This window comes from Cavia porcellus, unplaced genomic scaffold (assembly GCF_034190915.1).
Source record: "Cavia porcellus strain 051 isolate PalLab524CR breed Dunkin Hartley unplaced genomic scaffold, mCavPor4.1 scaffold_28, whole genome shotgun sequence".
Taxonomy (NCBI): Eukaryota; Metazoa; Chordata; class Mammalia; order Rodentia; family Caviidae; genus Cavia; species Cavia porcellus.
The window spans coordinates 8,566,070-8,585,802 of NW_026947511.1; the positions used below are offsets into that span (position 1 = coordinate 8,566,070).

The 19,733-nt window shown below is 37.6% G+C and overlaps 1 long non-coding RNA gene across 1 annotated transcript; it reads left to right on the plus strand.

The window, feature by feature from the left end:
• The first annotated feature begins 1,185 nt into the window (after positions 1–1,185).
• Positions 1,186–18,544, plus strand: LOC134473798 (uncharacterized). Its single transcript, XR_010044224.1, has 3 exons — positions 1,186–1,431; positions 17,242–17,294; positions 17,714–18,544. It is a non-coding gene; the product is annotated as an uncharacterized LOC134473798 (long non-coding RNA).
• Positions 18,545–19,733: the final 1,189 nt, after the last annotated feature.

A 19,733-nucleotide genomic window follows, 5' to 3' on the forward strand; every position in this document is an offset into this window, starting at 1 on the left:
TTGTATAACAATTTAAATGAGATTTTATGCTTATGCTAGTTTTCTTTCTTATGTTATTTGTCAACCACTGAAGGTAAATAAAAATAACATTTCAATAGTGCATGCTAATAGAATTCATGAATGGAAGAATATTTTATAACAGTTTAAAAATAATGCCATTAAACCCTACATACATTTAAAGCTCCAAACTCTTAACAAATTATTATTTCAAGGACTGTGATATTTGAGTTATTGCAATGTCTTAATCCTTCCCAATCATATGATCTGAGAAGGTCAAATGATCATTATTTTTAAATTTTTCTCTCCAGTTGTTCCAGGGATAAAAGAAAAGACAATTTGTGCAAATAAGCCTGGAGAATTTGTTAAAGGATCACAAATCACCGAGTGCAATCCAGCTCTCCGTATTTTATGGTGGGTTTGTCACCTCCAAGAATGACAAATTTCTCTAAGAAAGTTCAAAGTATTTTTCACTCTCAGGGCTCTTCAGTGCACAAATCAACCCAGAAATAAAAGGGAACTTCTTTATGTGTGTCTGTGTTATTCCATTCCCCCAAAATAAAGGGTAGAGCGAATGCCAGAGTATAAACGGCTGCATTATACAAATTTATCTTAAAATGCATAGTCCATACAAGCAAGGAACTAGAGAGAGCTAGCTAAATTCAGGCCTTTGTTAGAGGGTCCTAAATGTCCCAACTTTTCAAACTTTCCCTGAAATTTCTACAAGGAAACAGCCATCATTTTGTTGAGACAAAAACACCTTTTCAACTTCTTTGGTTCATTTGTTAATCTTTATGAGTTGAATGATGAGAGTTATTTAGATAATCCAGTCCCACATGGAATGGTCAGGCCAGAAGGACTGCGGCCACAAAATCTTCTCATTTACTAACTTCTGCTAAAACAATGGAATAACAAAGGCAAAAAAGCTGAATAATTAAGGAAAAAGCCAGACAGAGTCTGTGTAATAAATACAAATCTAGCGCACCAGCTGGTGAGGAGCAAGGACAAGCTAAAAATAACACTGTAAATCCTTTAAATAGTTAAAACCAAGGCACAGGAGTAGATGGTCACACCCAACCAACTTTTACTGAGTGTCTGCTCCACACCAGAGCTTTGGTAAGAACTTCACATGCATCAGCCTCTTTCATCTTCCCACAGTCCTATAAACCCAGATGACATAGGGATTTTGTTTTACAAAGGACGCTGATGTGCCTAGGGATTAAATGTCAGGTTTCAAAGTGTCACAGCTGATAAGGGTAACCAAATGTAAAATCAGAGGGGCTTGGTCTGATTGTTTTACTCTGCTCTAGACAGGTTCACCCAGAAGAACCAAGGACAAAAGTGATTAAGAAGGAAATGCTTGCAAAAGAAACCTGTAAAGAAACAGAAAAGCAACAGAGACAAGCAGTAAACCAGGCAACGGTGCAATTTTAGGTAAAAATCTTACATTTATATTTTTCTCTTGGGAAAAAGCTAAAATTTCCTCTCCTGCCACAGTTAATCTGTACGCATCCCAGACACTTCCCTGTTTCTGAAGTAAGTCTCTTTCTTAGGAAAAATTAGCTTTGAAGTGAGGAGGAAGAAAAAGGAGATGCATGCATGAGCCAGATTAAAGAGCATCATCAAGTCCACTATACACTCGAAGTCTTGTTTTTCTTGTGTTATATTTAGTATAACATAGAATAAAAATACTTCTCCCAAAACATGGACTAAAAAATATATTGCAAAGAGAGGTACCTAGAGCAAGAAAAATACAAGGGAAATACGAAGGTATCAAGGAACGTCTTTGAAGATTGAACAATTAGGCAATGTTTTTGGTTCCATTATGGAAAAAAAAAGAAAACTTGCAAGAGGTCTATAATTTGTAGTTTGTGTCATATGCAGTGTTTTCCCTTATGCTTACTTAGGGCTGAAAAAGAAAGGAGATAATCTTTGTTGTATTTATTTATTTATTTAATTTTAGTCTCCTAATTACACATTTTGATTAAAGTCTATACTCGGATGCACCACTAACAGTTTGTTAGTGCAGCAAGTCAAGGAGGACCACTTCAATATTTAATAAAAGATGATGACTAGCACCCACCTCTTGATCATTTATTTAAAAGTTTCTCTCATCTTCCTTTACTTGCTGTACTTTCTCATCATCTTTATTTCTGCTGTTACTGTGTGTGTTATTTTTCAGACAAATAGTTAAAACAGTGATATTTAATTAAATGATCTGTGTCGAAAGCTTTTCACGTTGAATACCACTTTATTATTCGCACACTTACTCCAAGGCCTTTATTTTGTCCAGAAGATTGGTCATCTCTCCCTCTTTTCTCATCTGTCCCAGGTGTGACTAACTGTAGGCTATGAATTGGTGTGACAGGTGCATCAGGACTGGACTGCACTGGGAATCAGAAACTTGACTATAGTCAGTGATGGATTTTCTATTGAAAATGTAATAGGATTTGCTGAGAAGGCAAAATTTCCATATGATTCGAGTTATGTGATGTGTTCCATTTAGTTAACCTAGCAACTTTTGTGAAATGTTATAATAATGTTAACTTCCTATTCCTCGTCCCTAAGAATTGATGGTAATGGCTTTGATCTTGTCTCATTGTGTCCTGTGCTTCCATGTTATCTGGGGTCTTCATCATTCAGTGATCTTCTCAGCTAGTTCTGTTCCCCATACTTCTCTTCCTCAGAAGAGGCACTTTGTTTTCACTAAGCTTTGTTCTATAGAAAATTCCCTCCTATGACTGTTCAAAAGACATGCTTTTATAGAAAGCTTCAATTCGCCTTCTGAAATCTGCTATTCTTACTCCATTCTTTGGTTTAAGAACAAGAGGAAGATTGCTTTTCTTCCAACACATCTTCTGTAACAAGTTAGTTATAATGACCAGCTGGACCAAAAATAGCTTTCCATTGTCATACTGTTGATTTTCTGACCTTCTTGCTGAGTGGTGTTATCAGTGTGTGTGTGTGTGTGTGTGTGTGTGTGTACTGTGAGTCTATACCTTTTGTGTTTTGACAAGGAACAGAAAGCCTGTAATATTTATTTCCTTTCCCTGTACAGAGTTTTCATTTTCTGCCATTGGTGTGCATGGGAAGCACTCCTTAAAGGTGGGTTTTTTGTTTTTCCATTGTGGCTTTCCCAGGCGCCCTATTTGTGGAAAGGGCCCAAGGTTCAGGGCATGCTGGAGACTGTAATTACATTTTCCGATCACTTTTAACAAACTCTGCCCATATAAAAGGAAGAAAGAGAGAGACTGTTTCCTTTAAAAAGATGAATACAGTTTGTGAAATGTAACTTCTCAGAGACCATTAATCAAACATGAGGAATCCAAAGCATCTGTGACTTGAGAATATTTGATGATGTCTACTTTGTAATCAGTTCCAGAAAAGTAAGTGATATTTCATAAATTGGATCCAGATACTCAAGTGGAGATACATTAGAAATACACTGAACTATATTTTAAGTCATACGAAGCATTACATTAAGATGCATTACTAACCTGAGAGAAGCTAAGAAATGTCAGGGATCTGAAAAGGTATTTGTTATTGTAAATGCCATTCTCTGTGTAATACTAATCACTTCCTTTCTTCATTTCCTTCCTCTGCCCTCCCTCTCCATCCATCCGTATCTTGGTCTCCTTTCTCTTTTGTGTTTTTATTGGCAGGTAGGTGCAGTATAGGGTGCTTACATTTCCCTGGTAGAGCTGATAGAGGTACACGGCACATCTTGATTCCTTTTTCCACCCACTTGGCTGCCCTTCACTCTCCTCTCCTTCCGTCTCTCAGTCTCCTTCCTCTTGGAGAAAGATCTGTCTCTCAATGCCATGGTCTTAAAAAGAGAAAAACATTTCATAAGCATTGTTTAAAATATGAAAATTCTGTGTGCTGTTTGTGTATGAAAATTAAAGTTCTATTCTTGTATTTAGGACCCTCTATCATGCTTTTATAATTAGCATTTCCCATTATTGGGAATGTAGACCAAGTTTATATGCAATCTCTAGTTATTTTGTTGTTTTGAACAAAATTCACCACACGGGTTTGAGAAAGATTCAGATATGATGCATTAAATACACTACAGAGGCATAGTTTCTTAGCACAGACATTATTCATCATTTAAAGCTATTTAATAAAAAGGAATCAGCAGTAAAATATTTTGCCACTGTGTCATTGTCTCAATGTGGTATCTAAAATGACTCAAGTTGAGTTTTAGAAGCCAGTCATACAAAAGAGATAGCCCAAAACAGTGTTTTTTCCTGAAGGTAACGTTGATGGATATTGACTACAAGAGCTAGAAAGGCCTAGTGGTCAGTATTGTACATGAGGAATTTAGCCAGGACCAGGGATGAACTAGTGCTAGACAGAGGTAGACCTTTCTGTGGGTGATTCATTTTAAATATTTTTCCCCACTGTGCTAGTTTTGGATCAATTTATGGTCTTTAGCTTACTTTTTATTTACAAGACCAGTTAAGATTTCTGAGCTTCAGCCAGTCTCTTTCATAGTTTCATAACCCATAGTTTCAGATAAAATCAAGGCTAAAACAAAGCTGCTACCTATTTTACCTCACCAAGGACAAGAACATCTCTAGCATTTAAAATGTGCGAAAAGAAGAAAAGTATAACCAACTTCTAAAGCATATGGAAACGACTTGGATTCTTCTGGGAAGAAGAAAACTGAACAGTCATACTCAACATACTTTGATTTTAAATGTTTTATGAGAGCAGGTGAATTAGACATAATTTATAATGCTCAACGAGAGCCAACCAAAGAGTTTAGTATTCTTAGATTAATCAAACTGTTTCCACACACAAAAAAGAGGCTCTTAGTAAAAACCAGAATTATACATCAGTTTCTCCAGTGAGTCTTATACACAATGAGAAGTTTTTTTTAAGAAAAATATTATAAAAATATTAAGAAATAACCCATGATAAGCAGCCCTGGTTGGGGTAAGATATATGTATAGTTCTTAACATTTGTATAAACATTTGAGAACCTACTACCAAGCACAAGTTGCTTTAATAAATAGTTGCAGATACAATTCTATTAACAGTTTCTAAGTGAATAAATATCTATTTTCTACATCTATCTTCATATTTAGCACCTATCTAACCTAATTTAGCTTTATTATTTTGTAAGGAAAACTTTAAGGCGATGGAATTGACTGAAAAGATATTATTTCAGTGGAAATGTCTGAAGTGAAGTTTCTGAGATTATCTGTCCTATAGAGATAAGCACTTTTGTCTTTAACTAGGCTATAACATAGTTCTACAGTGAAACACATTACAGCAAATTGATGGTAGTGGAACTATTTCCTCTTTGCAGATATGCAAATGATTGCTGTGGAAAAGTGACTATAAATCCATGTTTATAAAATTGTCCCCACAATCTCTCCAGCATTTGTTGTTGGTAGTTTTCTTGATCCTGGCCATTCTTTCTGGAGTGATACGAAATCTCTGTGTGATTTTAATTTGCTTTTAAATAAAATTGTTATTGAACTAGTACCTTACTTGTTCCCTCAAAACTATTTTGACTTGTGTTTGTATCAGTAATAATTTACATTTTTTTTCTCTTTTTTTTTTTTTTTTTTTTATTTAAGAGGAAAAAGAGAAAAACACAAAACAAACCAAAGCGGCGTAAGGGTACACGCAATACAGAACTACAAAACAAAACAAAACAAAACAAAACAAAACAAAACAAAACACCATAACAGTAAGAAATTACCTGCTAGTAGATTACACACTATTTTCTTGAAAATAGTTCCTCAAATCACAGTATCAAAGAACACAAGGTGGACATTCAAACAGGGAGACTGCAAACAGCTGTGTTCAATGTTCCAAAAACATTGATAAAGTCAGCTATTTAACACCCCCAAACACACTTGCTGTTATATCCGTTAGAGCTCTTTTTCTTTTTTTTTTTTTTCCCTCTCTTTTTTACAACAAAATTTTCACATCTTGGATTTTATTACTCCTTAGTGCTTATTACTTTCTTTGGGGGGGGGGAAGAATACAGTCAAATATGGCAAAACAAAGCTGTCAGTCAATACCAAGGATAGACATAGCACATGGTGTAGAACAGAGTACAAGTTTATCAACAATGGTTATCAACGTTGTCCCTTGTTTCCTTAAAAAGAATTGTCTATCTTATTAGATATTATAAAGTTGGACAAAACAGTAGAGAACAAGACCAATAAAACTTAGGCATTGTAAACATTACAGGACTTCCAAAGAAGACAATAGTCAAACCAGAATGGGTATCTTAGTGAATCTTATTGTCTTCAAAGTAGTTGCCTATGTCTTCAAACTTGATACTATCATGTAGAATGGAACAGAGTCTAATCAGTCAAAACAAGATCGTGGGAGTACTACAGGACTTCAAAACAAGTTAATAGGAAATCGAAAAGAGTTACCATTTATATATCCTAATTTTTTTGAATTTTTTCTTTAATTAAGACAAACATAAGAAATGACTAAATAATTTTTTTTGAAACAATAAGGGGGAGATTGAGATAAAACAGGACATAACAATATAACAATAGAGGTCACAGCATGACTGTTTCAATAACCTAGTACTTCACCACCTTATAACCTGACTTAATAGTAGTTACCATAGTGTCTTTTTCCTTGAAATATTTGGGTAAAACTTCATATACTCTAGCTTCAAATATTTTCATATCAAGAAGCCCAGAATAAAGCCTTTCTAATTAATGAGTGAAAACTTTATAAGGCTTGAAGGCCACCTAATGGGGAATCATGATTACCACATATTTTTATATATTTGAATCATTACTTACATTAGGGAAACTATTCGGTATTCACACATGCGAGATTGATTTATTTCACTTATGAGTATGGTCTCAAGCTGTGCCCATTTATTGATAAATATCTCAATGTGATCCTTCTTTATAGCTGAATAATACTACATTGTATAGAAATACCACAACTTTTTTATCCATTCCTCAGTTGATGGGCACTTGGGTTGTTTCCAAGTTCTGGCGATTACAAATTGTGCTGCTATAAACATAGGTGCACATATATCACTGTGGTATGATGCTTTCAGTTCTTCTGGGAATATGCCTAGAAGTGGAATAGCTGGAATAAATGGGATTTCCAGTCCCAACTTTTTGAGAAATCTCCAGACAGATCTCCACAAAGGCTGTACCAGTCTACACTCCCACCAGCAGTGCAGGAGAGTTCCTTTTTCCCCACAGCCTCTCCAGCATTTGTTGTCGGTTTTCTTGATCCTGGCCATTCTTTCAGGAGTGAGATGGTATCTCAGTGTGGTTTTAATTTGCATTTCTCTAATGACCAATGATGATGAGCATTTTTTCATGTATTTATTTGCCATTTGCATTTCTTCATCTGAGAATTGCATATTCATCTCAGATGCCCATTTTTGGATTGGATCTTTGAATTTCGGAGGTCTGAGTTTCTTTAATTCTTTGTATGTTTTAGACAAGAGGACCTTGTCTGAGAGAGAGTTCACTAAAATCTTTTCCCAGTTTGTGGGTTTTCTTTTCACTATGCTGGAGATTTCTTTTGACATGCAGAAACTTTTTAATAAGAAGTGGTCCCAGTTATTGATTCTGGGAAGTATTTCCCGTGCGGTTTGAGTCCTGTTCATGAATTCTTTACCTACTCCTATGTCTCCAAGGTTTCTACCTATTTTGTCTTCCAATAGATTTAGTGTTTCTGTTTTAATATTCAGATCTTTGACCCATTTAGATTTTAATTTAGTACATGGTGATAGACATGGGTCTAGCTTTAGTTTTCAGCAAATGGAGAGCCAGTTTTTCCAGCACCATTTATTAAAGAGACTGTCGTTCTTCCAGTGAACCTGCTTGGCTCCTTTATCAAAAATAAGGTGGTTGAGTGTGTTCGTAGCTGTGGTTGTATCTTCTAATCTATTCCACTGATCTTCAGCTCTGGTTTGATTCCAATACCATGTTGATTTTACTACTGTTGCTTTGTAGTATAACTTCAAGTCAGGGATTGTGATGCCTCCTGCTTTGTCTTTGCTGCTTAGAATTGCCTTTGCGATTCTAGGTCTCTTCTGGTTCCAGATGAAATTTAGGAGTGATTTCTCTAGATCTATAAGGTATGTTGATGGTATTTCTATTGGGATTGCATTGAATCTGTGTAACAGTTTTGGGAGAATGGCCATTTTCACAATGTTTGTTCTTCCTATCCATGAGCAAGGGATGTCTTTCCATTTTCTGAGATCATCTTCAATTTCCTTTTTCAGTGTATTATAATTTTCACTGTATAAGTCTTTCACTTCTTTCGTAAGAGTAATTCCTAAATATTTCATTTTTTTGCTTGCTAATGTGAATAGTCCAGTTTCTCTTATTTCCCTCTCTGTAATTTTGTTGTTCGTGTATAGGAATGCTATTGATTTCTGAGTATTGATTTTGTATCCAGCCACATTACTGAATTTATTTATTGTATCTAAGAGTCTTTCAATGGAGTTTAGGGGGTCTTCTATGTAGAGTATCATGTCATCTGCAAACAATGATAATTTAACTTCTTCTTTTTCTATCTTTACCCCTTTTATTTCTCTTTCTTGCCTAATTGCTCTGGCTAGTACTTCCAGTACTATATTAAATAGGAGTGGTGATAAAGGACATCCTTGTCTTGTACCCGATTTTAAAGTAAAGGCTTTCAATTTTTGGCCATTTAGTATGATGCTGGCTGTTGGTTTGTCATAAATGGCCTTTATTATATTGAGGTAAAGACCATTTATTCCAATTTTCTGTAAGTTCTTATCATGAATAAGTGTTGGACCTTATCGAAGGCTTTTTCTGCATCTATAGAGATGATCATGTGATTCTTATTTTTGGCTTTATTGATATGGTGGATTACATTTATTGATTTGCGTATGTTGAACCATCCTTGCATTCCTGGGATGAATCCCACCTGGTCATGGTGTATAATCTTCTTGATGATTTGCTGGATCCTATTTGCCAATATTTTATTGAGGATTTTTGCATCTGTGTTCATTAGGGAGATCGGTCTATAGTTCTCTTTTATAGTTGGGTCTTTCTCAGGTTTTGGTACTAGAGTAATATTTGCTTCCAGGAATGACTTAGGAAGGATTGCTTCCCTTTCAATTTCATTGAATAGTTTGAGGAGTGTCGGCATTAGGTCTTCTTTATATTTCTTGTAGAATTCTGCAGTGAATCCATCTGGGCCTGGCTCTTCTTGGTGGGCAAGGACCCAATTACATTCTCAATTTCATTAGCAGAGATTGGGTTATTCAACAGATTTATATCCTCTTGATATAGCTTTGGTACTTCATATGCTTCTAAGAATCTGGCTATTTCTTCTGTGTTATCAAACTTTTGAGAGTAGAGGTTTTCGAAATAGGTGTTGATGATCCTCTGTATTTCTATTGGGTCTGTAGTGATTTCTCCTTTTTCATTTCTTATTGCATGAATTTGAGCTTTTTCTTTCCTTTTTTTAATAAGGTTGGCTAGGGGCTTATCGATTTTATTTATTCTTTCAAAGAACCAACTCTTTGATTCGTTGATTCTTTGGATTGTTTTCTTAGTCTCTATTGCATTGATTTCTGCTCTGATTTTTATAATTTCCTCTCTTCTTTTGGCTTTGGGCTTGACTTGCTCTTCTTTTTCTAGCTGTTTGAGGTGTAGCATCAAGTTATTTATTTGTATTTGTTCTGTTTTCCTGATGTGGGTACTCAGTGCAATAAATTTTCCTCTCAGAACGGCTTTCATTGCATCCCACAGATTCCGGTAAGTTGTATCTGCATTTTCATTTTCTTTTAGGTATTGTTTAATTTCTTCTTTAATTTCTTCTGTGACCCACTGATTACTCAAGAGTGTGTTATTTAGTTTCCATGTGTTTGCGGAATTTTTGCAGTATCCTTTGTCATTAATTTCTAATTTCAGAGCGCTATGATCCGATAATATGCAAGGGATGATTTCAACTCTTTTGAATTTGCTTAAATATGTTCTGTGAGCTAATATATGGTCTATTTTAGAAAATGATCCATGTACTGCTGAGAAGAATGTGTATTCTGATGTTGTTGGGTGGAACATTCTGTATATGTCTAATCAAACCCATTTGTTCACAGGTGTGATTCAGTTCTGTTATTTCTTTGCTCATTTTCTGTCTGGTTGATCTGTCCCTTGGTGTCAGTGGTGTATTAAGGTCTCCTGTTACAATTGTGTTACTGATAATTTGAGTTTTCATTTCTGTTAATAATTGTTTTATATAACTGGGTGCTCTGGAGTTTGGTGCGTATATATTTAAGATAGTTATCTCTTCCTCTTGGAGTTTTCCCCTTACGAGTATGTAGTGACCTTCTTTGTCCTTTATGGTCATTGTTGGTTTAAAGTTCACGTTGTCTGCAAACAGAATGGCTACTCCTGCCTTTTTTTGGATTCCTGCTGCATGAAGAATTGTTTTCCATCCTTTGACTTTCAGTCTGTGAGTATCTTTCTGGGTTAGATGGGTTTCCTGTAAACAGCATATGGTTGGATTTTGTTTCTTGATCCATTCTGCTAGTCTGTTTCTTTTGATTGGTGCATTGAGACCATTTACATTAATGGTTATTACTGTTAAATGCTGGTTAACTGTAGGAATGTTATCTCTCTGCTGTTGCATCTTTATCTTTCGGTTCTGTTTAATTATTTGCTTTGCTTAGTGGTTTTTTCCTTTGTGTATCTAAACTGTCTTTCAATATTTTTTGCAGGGTTGGTTTGGTGTTCATGAAGTTCTTCAGCTGTTCTTTGTCATGGAAGTATCGTATTGCACCATCTATTTTGAATGATAGTTTTGCAGGATATATCAGTCTTGGTTGGAAATCATTTTGCTTTAGGATCTGGAATACTTCACTCCATGCTCTTCTTGACTTTATTGTTTGTGCTGAGAAGTCTGCTGTGATTCTGATAGGTTTTCCTTTATAAGTGATTTGTCTTTTCTCTCTGACAGCTTTTAATAATCTATTCTTGTGTTGGATTTCTGGGATGGTGACTATTATATGTCTGGGTGTAGTTTTATTTTGGTTATGACTGTTTGGAGTTCTATATGCTTCCCTGATCCTGATGTCAGTTTCTGATCTCATGCTTGGGAAATTTTCAGCTATTACTTCTCTAAATATCCTCCTGACATCCTTCATGTTGTCTCCCTCTCTTTCATTAATCCCTATCATTCTTATGTTATTCTTCTTTGCATCGTCTTGCAGTTGTTGAATTGTTGTTTCCTGGTTCCTTGTTATTTTCAAAAGATCTTTCCTTTCCTGTTCACTAGCTGCAATCCTGTCTTCAAGGTCTGAAATTCTATCTTCACTTTCATTAAGGCGGTTTTTACAACTTTCAGTGGAGTTTTTTATTTCCTGTATATCTCTGTGCATCTGCATTATGTATTCTGTTTGTTTCTTATATTGCTCGTCTAGGGATTCTATCTTTTTGTTTAGTTCCTCCAATTTTTTATCTGTGTTTTCTTTAGATATATTTAGAATCTCTTTCATTTCTTTTATCATTTCTTCTTTTATCTGGGAGATTATTTCGAGTTTGAATTTCTTTAAAGCTTCCTGGAGTTGCTTGTCAATTTCAGTGGCTATTGTGTCCGATATATGAGGTGGATGGGATATATTTTCTTCTATATACATCGCTCCTTGGGTTTCTTGAGATGGGCTGGAGGTTTGAGGTTGTAATTTGGTCTTTCGTTTTGTCATTTTCCTATATTTCTGTGTTTCAAGTGTTATTTGAAAGCTTCCTCAGGATCTGTTGAAAATCCCCTTCTATGTTTGGAGCTACTGGGACTCTGGCGCCGCGCTACTCCAAGCCATTAGGCCTACAGAACCAGTGGCCCTCCTCTGCCTGCTCAGAACTCTGCAGTTCCAGACAAGCTGGGCCTCAGGGACACTGTGCGCCCACCTGCCCCTTGGAAGCTCCACAGTTCTTCAATCGCAGCCGGGTTAGGGTACTCACCACAGGCCGCAGTGCTTCAGGAACCTGTGGACCCTCCCTGGTTGCAGAGATATCCACAGTCCTCCAGACACGCAGAGAGGCCAGTGAGGGCACCCCAGATCTGCCCAGCTCCTCCTCTGCAGACCTATGGCCAGGCGCAGCTGCTAAACAGGCTGGGCTAGGCTGGTAGTGTGGGCCAGCCCACCTATTGGGCGCTCAGCAGGTCTCCAAATGAAGCCGGGAATGGGGAGGCTGATGTGGAAGCCTCAAACCCACCTCTCTCCTTCACTGCACCTGGAAGCCTGAGGGAACTCCAGCAGTCTGGGCGCAGAAATCCAGAGTCCTCCAGACATGCAGAGAGGCCAGTGAGGGCACCCCAGATCTGCCCAGCTCCTCCTCTGCAGACCTGTGGCCAGGCGTGGCAGCTAAACAGGCTGGGCTAGGCTGGTAGTGTGGGCCAGCCCACCTATCGGGAGCTCAGCAGGTCTCCAAATGAAGCCGGGAATGGGGAGGCTGATGTGGAAGCCTCAAACCCACCTCTCTCCTTCACTGCACCTGGAAGCCTGAGGGAACTCCAGCAGTCTGGGCGCAGAAATCCAGAGTCCTCCAGACACGCAGAGAGGCCAGTGAGGGCACCCCAGATCTGCCCAGCTCCTCCTCTGCAGACCAATGGCCAGGCGCGGCAGCTAAACAGGCTGGGCTAGGCTGGTAGTGTGGGCCAGCCCACCTATCGGGAGCTCAGCAGGTCTCCAAGTGAAGCCGGAATGGGGAGGCTGATGTGGAAGCCTCAAACCCACCTCTCTCCTTCACTGCACCTGGAAGCCTGAGGGAACTCCAGCAGTCTGGGCGCAGAAATCCAGAGTCCTCCAGACACGCAGAGAGGCCAGTGAGGGCACCCCAGATCTGCCCAGCTCCTCCTCTGCAGACCAATGGCCAGGCGCGGCAGCTAAACAGGCTGGGCTAGGCTGGTAGTGTGGGCCAGCCCACCTATCGGGAGCTCAGCAGGTCTCCAAGTGAAGCCGGAATGGGGAGGCTGATGTGGAAGCCTCAAACCCACCTCTCTCCTTCACTGCACCTGGAAGCCTGAGGGAACTCCAGCAGTCTGGGCGCAGAAATCCAGAGTCCTCCAGACACGCAGAGAGGCCAGTGAGGGCACCCCAGATCTGCCCAGCTCCTCCTCTGCAGACCTATGGCCAGGCGCAGCTGCTAAACAGGCTGGGCTAGGCTGGTAGTGTGGGCCAGCCCACCTATTGGGCGCTCAGCAGGTCTCCAAATGAAGCCGGGAATGGGGAGGCTGATGTGGAAGCCTCAAACCCACCTCTCTCCTTCACTGCACCTGGAAGCCTGAGGGAACTCCAGCAGTCTGGGCGCAGAAATCCAGAGTCCTCCAGACACGCAGAGAGGCCAGTGAGGGCACCCCAGATCTGCCCAGCTCCTCCTCTGCAGACCTATGGCCAGGCGCGGCTGCTAAACAGGCTGGGCTAGGCTGGTAGTGTGGGCCAGCCCACCTATCGGGAGCTCAGCAGGTCTCCAAATGAAGCCGGGAATGGGGAGGCTGATGTGGAAGCCTCAAACCCACCTCTCTCCTTCACTGCACCTGGAAGCCTGAGGGAACTCCAGCAGTCTGGGCGCAGAAATCCAGAGTCCTCCAGACATGCAGAGAGGCCAGTGAGGGCACCCCAGATCTGCCCAGCTCCTCCTCTGCAGACCTATGGCCAGGCGCAGCTGCTAAACAGGCTGGGCTAGGCTGGTAGTGTGGGCCAGCCCACCTATTGGGCGCTCAGCAGGTCTCCAAATGAAGCCGGGAATGGGGAGGCTGATGTGGAAGCCTCAAACCCACCTCTCTCCTTCACTGCACCTGGAAGCCTGAGGGAACTCCAGCAGTCTGGGCGCAGAAATCCAGAGTCCTCCAGACACGCAGAGAGGCCAGTGAGGGCACCCCAGATCTGCCCAGCTCCTCCTCTGCAGACCTATGGCCAGGCGCCATAATTTACATTTTTTAAAGAAAGTTGTCCTTTAGCAACAGTCTTCAAGGATCTATTCCCTTTTAAGAGTTAAAATGATTTTGAGAAGTGGGCAACAATGCCAGAAGAAGCAGACTCTTTGGCAGTTTTTGTGTAATTATTTTTGTAGGCAACTAGGAATAGGTGGGGGTGTGCGTACAGATGGGACAGGGCCAAGAGTGCTGGAAACAAAAAGCAATTTTTATATCAAGAAAGCCACGCACACATTTATGGGCTCACCACATAAATATCTTTCTAGAAGAGAACAGGAGTGAGGGGCGGGGAGAGAGAGAGCTTTCTTTTCCTGAAACCCTATTTGCTTCTTGATTTAGTATTTCTTATAGCACATCATTATTTATTTTTATTTCTCTCCTATAACACATCTTACAGAATTCCTGTAATTTATGAAGAAGATAATTTTATTTTGGCTACTGTCAATTTCATTTCTTTCAAAAGAAAATTATTTCAAAACTGATTTTATCAGCACATATTGTATGCAGGCATGGGAGCTATTACAATTTGCCTCATAAATATGTACAACTGTTATATATTATCCAATTTTTAAAAATATTTAGGGGAGATAAAATGTTAACTACCCAGATTTGATCATTATACATTGTTCTGGAATGGAATTATGACATTATATCTCATACATTTTAATTAAAATTAAAAGTATTTTTTCTCTTAAGATTCTTTTTCATTTTTCTTGTATATTCCCTTCTGGAAATTCAACTTACACTATACTGCTAATCAAAACTCAAACATGACAAATACTTCATCAGTTAAATTTTTGAAAATCTGTCTTCTCAGAATATATATTTAATATTTTTTGGTAAGTTCAGATTTAAATCACAGGGGTCTACACTATGTCTTCATCCATCCACACCCTATAAAGAACTAAATCATTGATGATTAAAATTTCTCATCTACTGACATGGGCTTTCCTATAAGCTACTAGGTAGATTATGGGAACACCTGGGATGTGTTGGTGAGGTGAGAACTGTGGTTAGGGAACAAGGGCAGGAAGCCAACCCTTAAAGGAATAAGTGACAGAGATGTGTTCAGTGCTTCCCAAGTGGGATCCAGAGCTTGTAGCTACAGACCAGGAGAGAGATAGGTTCACAACACATAGATCACGTTGGTTATGCTCCATCAACTCAGCCTGGTAATACAGTAACATTTTACTCATCTTCTGCCTCTTTCCTTGGAGGTTTGGCATTCCCTGGTGTGTCTGATAGATGACCACGAATGTGTCCAGGGAAGACACATGTAAGAGGGATTCAAATATACTTTCTGTCCTAAACACAAAGGGTTTAGGATTTCATAGCCATTTCAGGAGATTTATTGCTTTAAAAGTAAAATGTTCAAGAAAAGAGAAGCAGAGATTTCACCGGGAAAAGTTATTTGCTCAGTAAGTTCTTTCACACTTCTTTGCCTCTACTTAGCAAGGTTAATTTATTTATAAAACTCATTCCCAAATGTGTACATGTGTGTGTGTGTGCATATGTATGTGTGTGCAAATTTTTTCTGTAGTTCTGGTATTTTTAGGTAAAAATTCCCAAATGCCTACTGCTATACACAGTCCAAGTTATAAACACAAACCTTGGAAGCAATGTCGTCTTCTTTATAGGGAAGTCTAATCCCAGGCTGGGGCTAATCTTCTTGGCTCTTCACATGTTGTTTACGGTAGTGTCCAGCGCATTATCCTTCTTCTGAGCTAAATGGTCCTCACATTTCTGGGATTGTGATGTTTGCAGTCTTTCTTGACTCCATACTCCGTGAATCAAGTGGATGCCAGGTTATTTCAGTCACATATACTCAGGACAGGTGGTTGAGCACGTAAAAATGATAGGTTTGACAGTACAAAGGACAGTCAAGGAAGTTAATGAGGATATGAGTTTTGTCCAAAATTGTTCAGACCTCATCAAGATTTATACAAAACATTTTTACTTAAAATACCAGAACTACAGAAAAAATTTACACACACATACATATGCGCACATACACACACATACACACACATACTCATTTGAGAGACGATAGTAGATCCTGCCTATGGCAATAAGCTCATACTTTCATAGGATTATAATACAGTAATCAAATTAAGAAGCACTTATATGATACCATTTTCTAATACAAAATCCATATTCAAGTTTCATTTGTCTCAATAAGAGCCTTTTTATAACATATGTGTCTAATCTCAAACACTACGTATTGCATTTGGCAGTCCTGCCTCTAAAGTTTATCTAACTGTAGATCATTTCAGCCTTTCTTTGAATTAAATTAGATGTTCTTAAAGACTACAGGCTAATTGTTTTGTATAAATTCCCTTAGTTTGTGTCCATATGATGGTAGGTTTTTTTTTTTTTTTTTTTGATAATCAGATATAAGCAATGACTTTTTGGCAAAAATTTTGCTTGTGCAATGAATCTTAAGCACAACATATTTAGAAGTTTTTGATGCTGTTTGGATCAGTATTGGTAATATTAGTTTTAGTACATTGTTAGAAATAGATACAGCATTTTCATTTCTCTTATTTCATACATATCTTACTGTGTCTTCTAGGTGAGTCACTCTAAGACTCTTGAAGTATCATGTTCTTTAACCAACATTTCAGCAAATTGTTTTAATACTCACTAATCATTTTTACTGGAATAAATTAATACCATAATCATTGGAAATGATGATTTTACAACCCTTTCATTTCTTTTACATATATTGAGAGCTCTTCTGTAAAGTAGAACGTTTCCTTTTTGCATTTACCTCTGTTTTTATACCACCTTCCCTCCTTTCTAAAATAGCCTACTATATTTTTACTATAACTTTGCTCTTAATTCAGTGTTTTATATCCCATCATGATAATTCATCATTTTAATGTTCAACTTTTCCAAATCTGTCTGCATTTTTGATTTACCAAACTGGCAACACCCACATGCCTTTTGTTCTAAGTAGCATTCTCTGTTTCTGTCTATTAAATTGGTTTCATTCTTCTCTTTCCCAAAAGATACATATGAAGACAGTGAGTAACTGGGCTTTATTAATATGTGAAAACTGCCTGATGTCCCATCACAAACATCTGGTTAAATTGTATTAAAGAACATGGCTTAGGTTTAAGGGCAACCTGGAAACCTGTACCACTTATCACAAACACGGAAAACTATAACTCATTTAGATAAAATAAAACTTTTTGTGAAAAATAACTCTCCCCACTTATTTCTATTATCTCATTGAAGGAGCCTTGTATCTCATGGAGAAGTTAATCAACTAGTGTGTTATCGAGAATTTAATGTCCTAATACTGAAATTTGTTTCCAGGGGACTCTTCCTCACCACTGGACCGTGAAATATACTTTGTGGACCACCATCAGGTAGAGTAATCCCCAGATTCTCTTCTTAGTTTCACATTTACATTCAAGTGCGGTTTGCTTAGAATGCCCACTTGAGTTGGAGGTAATTTCACAGTCAACATTGAAGAAAACAATATAAATCTGAGCATAGTAGATAAGTTCATAAAAATAATTTATTAGAAAGGCATAGAAAATCAGAAAGGTTATCCTACATTCTGATATTTAGAATTTCCTAGAATAGAATAAAATAAATATGAGCAGGTTCCTGATAGTGAGCCAACATCATTAGTTCTTACAAGTATTGTGGATTGTCCTGTGTCCTCCTGAAAGAAACATCAACATTCTAGTCTCCTGTGCCACAGAATAGAGTTATTGTTGATGTAGTTAGTTAAAATAAAGTCATACTGACCTAGCTTTAACTCAATACAATTTGTTCGTAGAAGAGAAGGCCATGTGAAGACAGAGTCACACAGATATCACGTGAAGGTGGAGGCAGAGATGTATTTGTAAGCCCGGGAACTCCAAGGGCTGCTAGTAAATAACAGAGACTAGAAGACGAAGCAGTATTGTTTGCAGGTCTTAAAGGAAATATAGATATGCTAAAACTTGATTTTGGACTTCACTTCTAGAGCTTGGAAACAGTTCATGTTGTACTAAGGCTCTGAGTATTTGGTACTTATTTTTAGAGCACTAGAAAATTATATAGCATGTACATCCCAATAAATAGATGATTTACATTTTTGTAACTTGAGAATTAATCAGTCAGTAGTTAATTTACTATTAACACTCAACTATTTATAATTCTACACTCTCCGATATCTATTTCTCTAGTGTGACATATCTTTCTTCCTGCAATATCTTATTAGAATTTATCCATATGTGCGCTTGAGATTCCACTAACAATAGCTATTTTGATGGTTATCTGAGCTGTCCAGAGAGCAAAGAATTTTGGGGAAGTGAATTTGATTGTTCTCCTCTATACCCATTGTATGATGTGCTTCTATATACCAAGGTACTTATTTTCTTTCCATTTATGTACAGCTGGTGATTGAATACAGGGTCTTGGGCATGCTAGACACGTGCTCTACCAGTAAGTTACGCCACAGTGCCATTCAAACATTTTTAATGTATCCCACAGGAAGATATACACTTCACGTTGTAAAGCAATGCCCACACTTGTATGCATTTATATGTTGATAAAAGTCATGTGCCTGTATTAGCTTTAAAACATGTAAATATTTTCTATTCTTTTGTATTTTTAAAATGATGGTGCCCACCCTTCAAATTAATTTCATACTAATTATTGAATAAAATCCTACAGTTTTTTCTTTTGTTATGTTTTGCTTAAAACCTCTGATTTCTACTTTCCAGAGAAATGTCAACTAAGCTATATGTGACATTCCTTCTTATACTCCTAACCAGCTACACACAAAAGTGTATATGATGTGGAGATAGGAATAACTGAGAATTTGTAACACTAGCCATTCCTCAAAAAAAATCAATTATGATCTTTCAATTTAGAATGAAATAATCTCTAAAAACCATTTTCTAACTATTTACAGACATAAATCTATATTAAATTATTTCTTCCTGAAGTTCCCAGAAACTAAGCACTTTTTATACATGGAATCCTTTGCATGCGAAACTCTTAGATTATTCATTACCACTCTGTTTCTTGGTCATTTCAAACAATTATTCATTTTCCTTAAGAAAGTTTCATGGTTTTCTTTCTTCCCTGAAATAATTCAGTGTTTGAGTGAATCAACCAAGTAACACCTTGTGTTCTAGAGATAATATAAGTAAATGTAGAGCTGACAACTAATCTAGATGAGCACATTTGTTTGGGGTGAATTTTAATGTGATTTTAAGAAAAAACAATCATTAGAAACCACTGTACCCTAACAGATCAGCTAACAATCTTGAGAAAGAGAAGGCAACTATTATTCAGACTTCTGGTTTTTAAAAAAACCTTATGTCTTAATAATTTGAAGCTATTTTGGAATTAAAAAAAGATACTTTGTGGTGTTAAAAATAATTTCCTGCATAATAATATATATATCATTGCCAAGAATGTAGCATGCAAGTCCATCCCACTATCTAAAGAAGGCTCACTAAAGGTACTGTCTGGGATCAATTATTCAAATGTAAGATTATATTTTACCAGATATCTTCAAGGATATCATTAATTTATACTTCTAACTCTCTAAGGGTAGGCTGACCATATAGTATATTTTATTTAGTTCATCAGCAAGCTTTTTTGTGTGTGTTAAATCTAAAGGAGACCATTGATTCCCATTTTAAAATTGCCTGGGCTATCTATAACTATTGTGAATGTACTCCATGGTTTAGAATTGTAAGCTTTATGTAATCATTTATTTTTATGTCGGTTCTCAACTCTGTGCAAAACTAGGTAATTTTCCTTTCTTAGTGACATGAGCAGGCCTGTAAATGGTTGTTAGC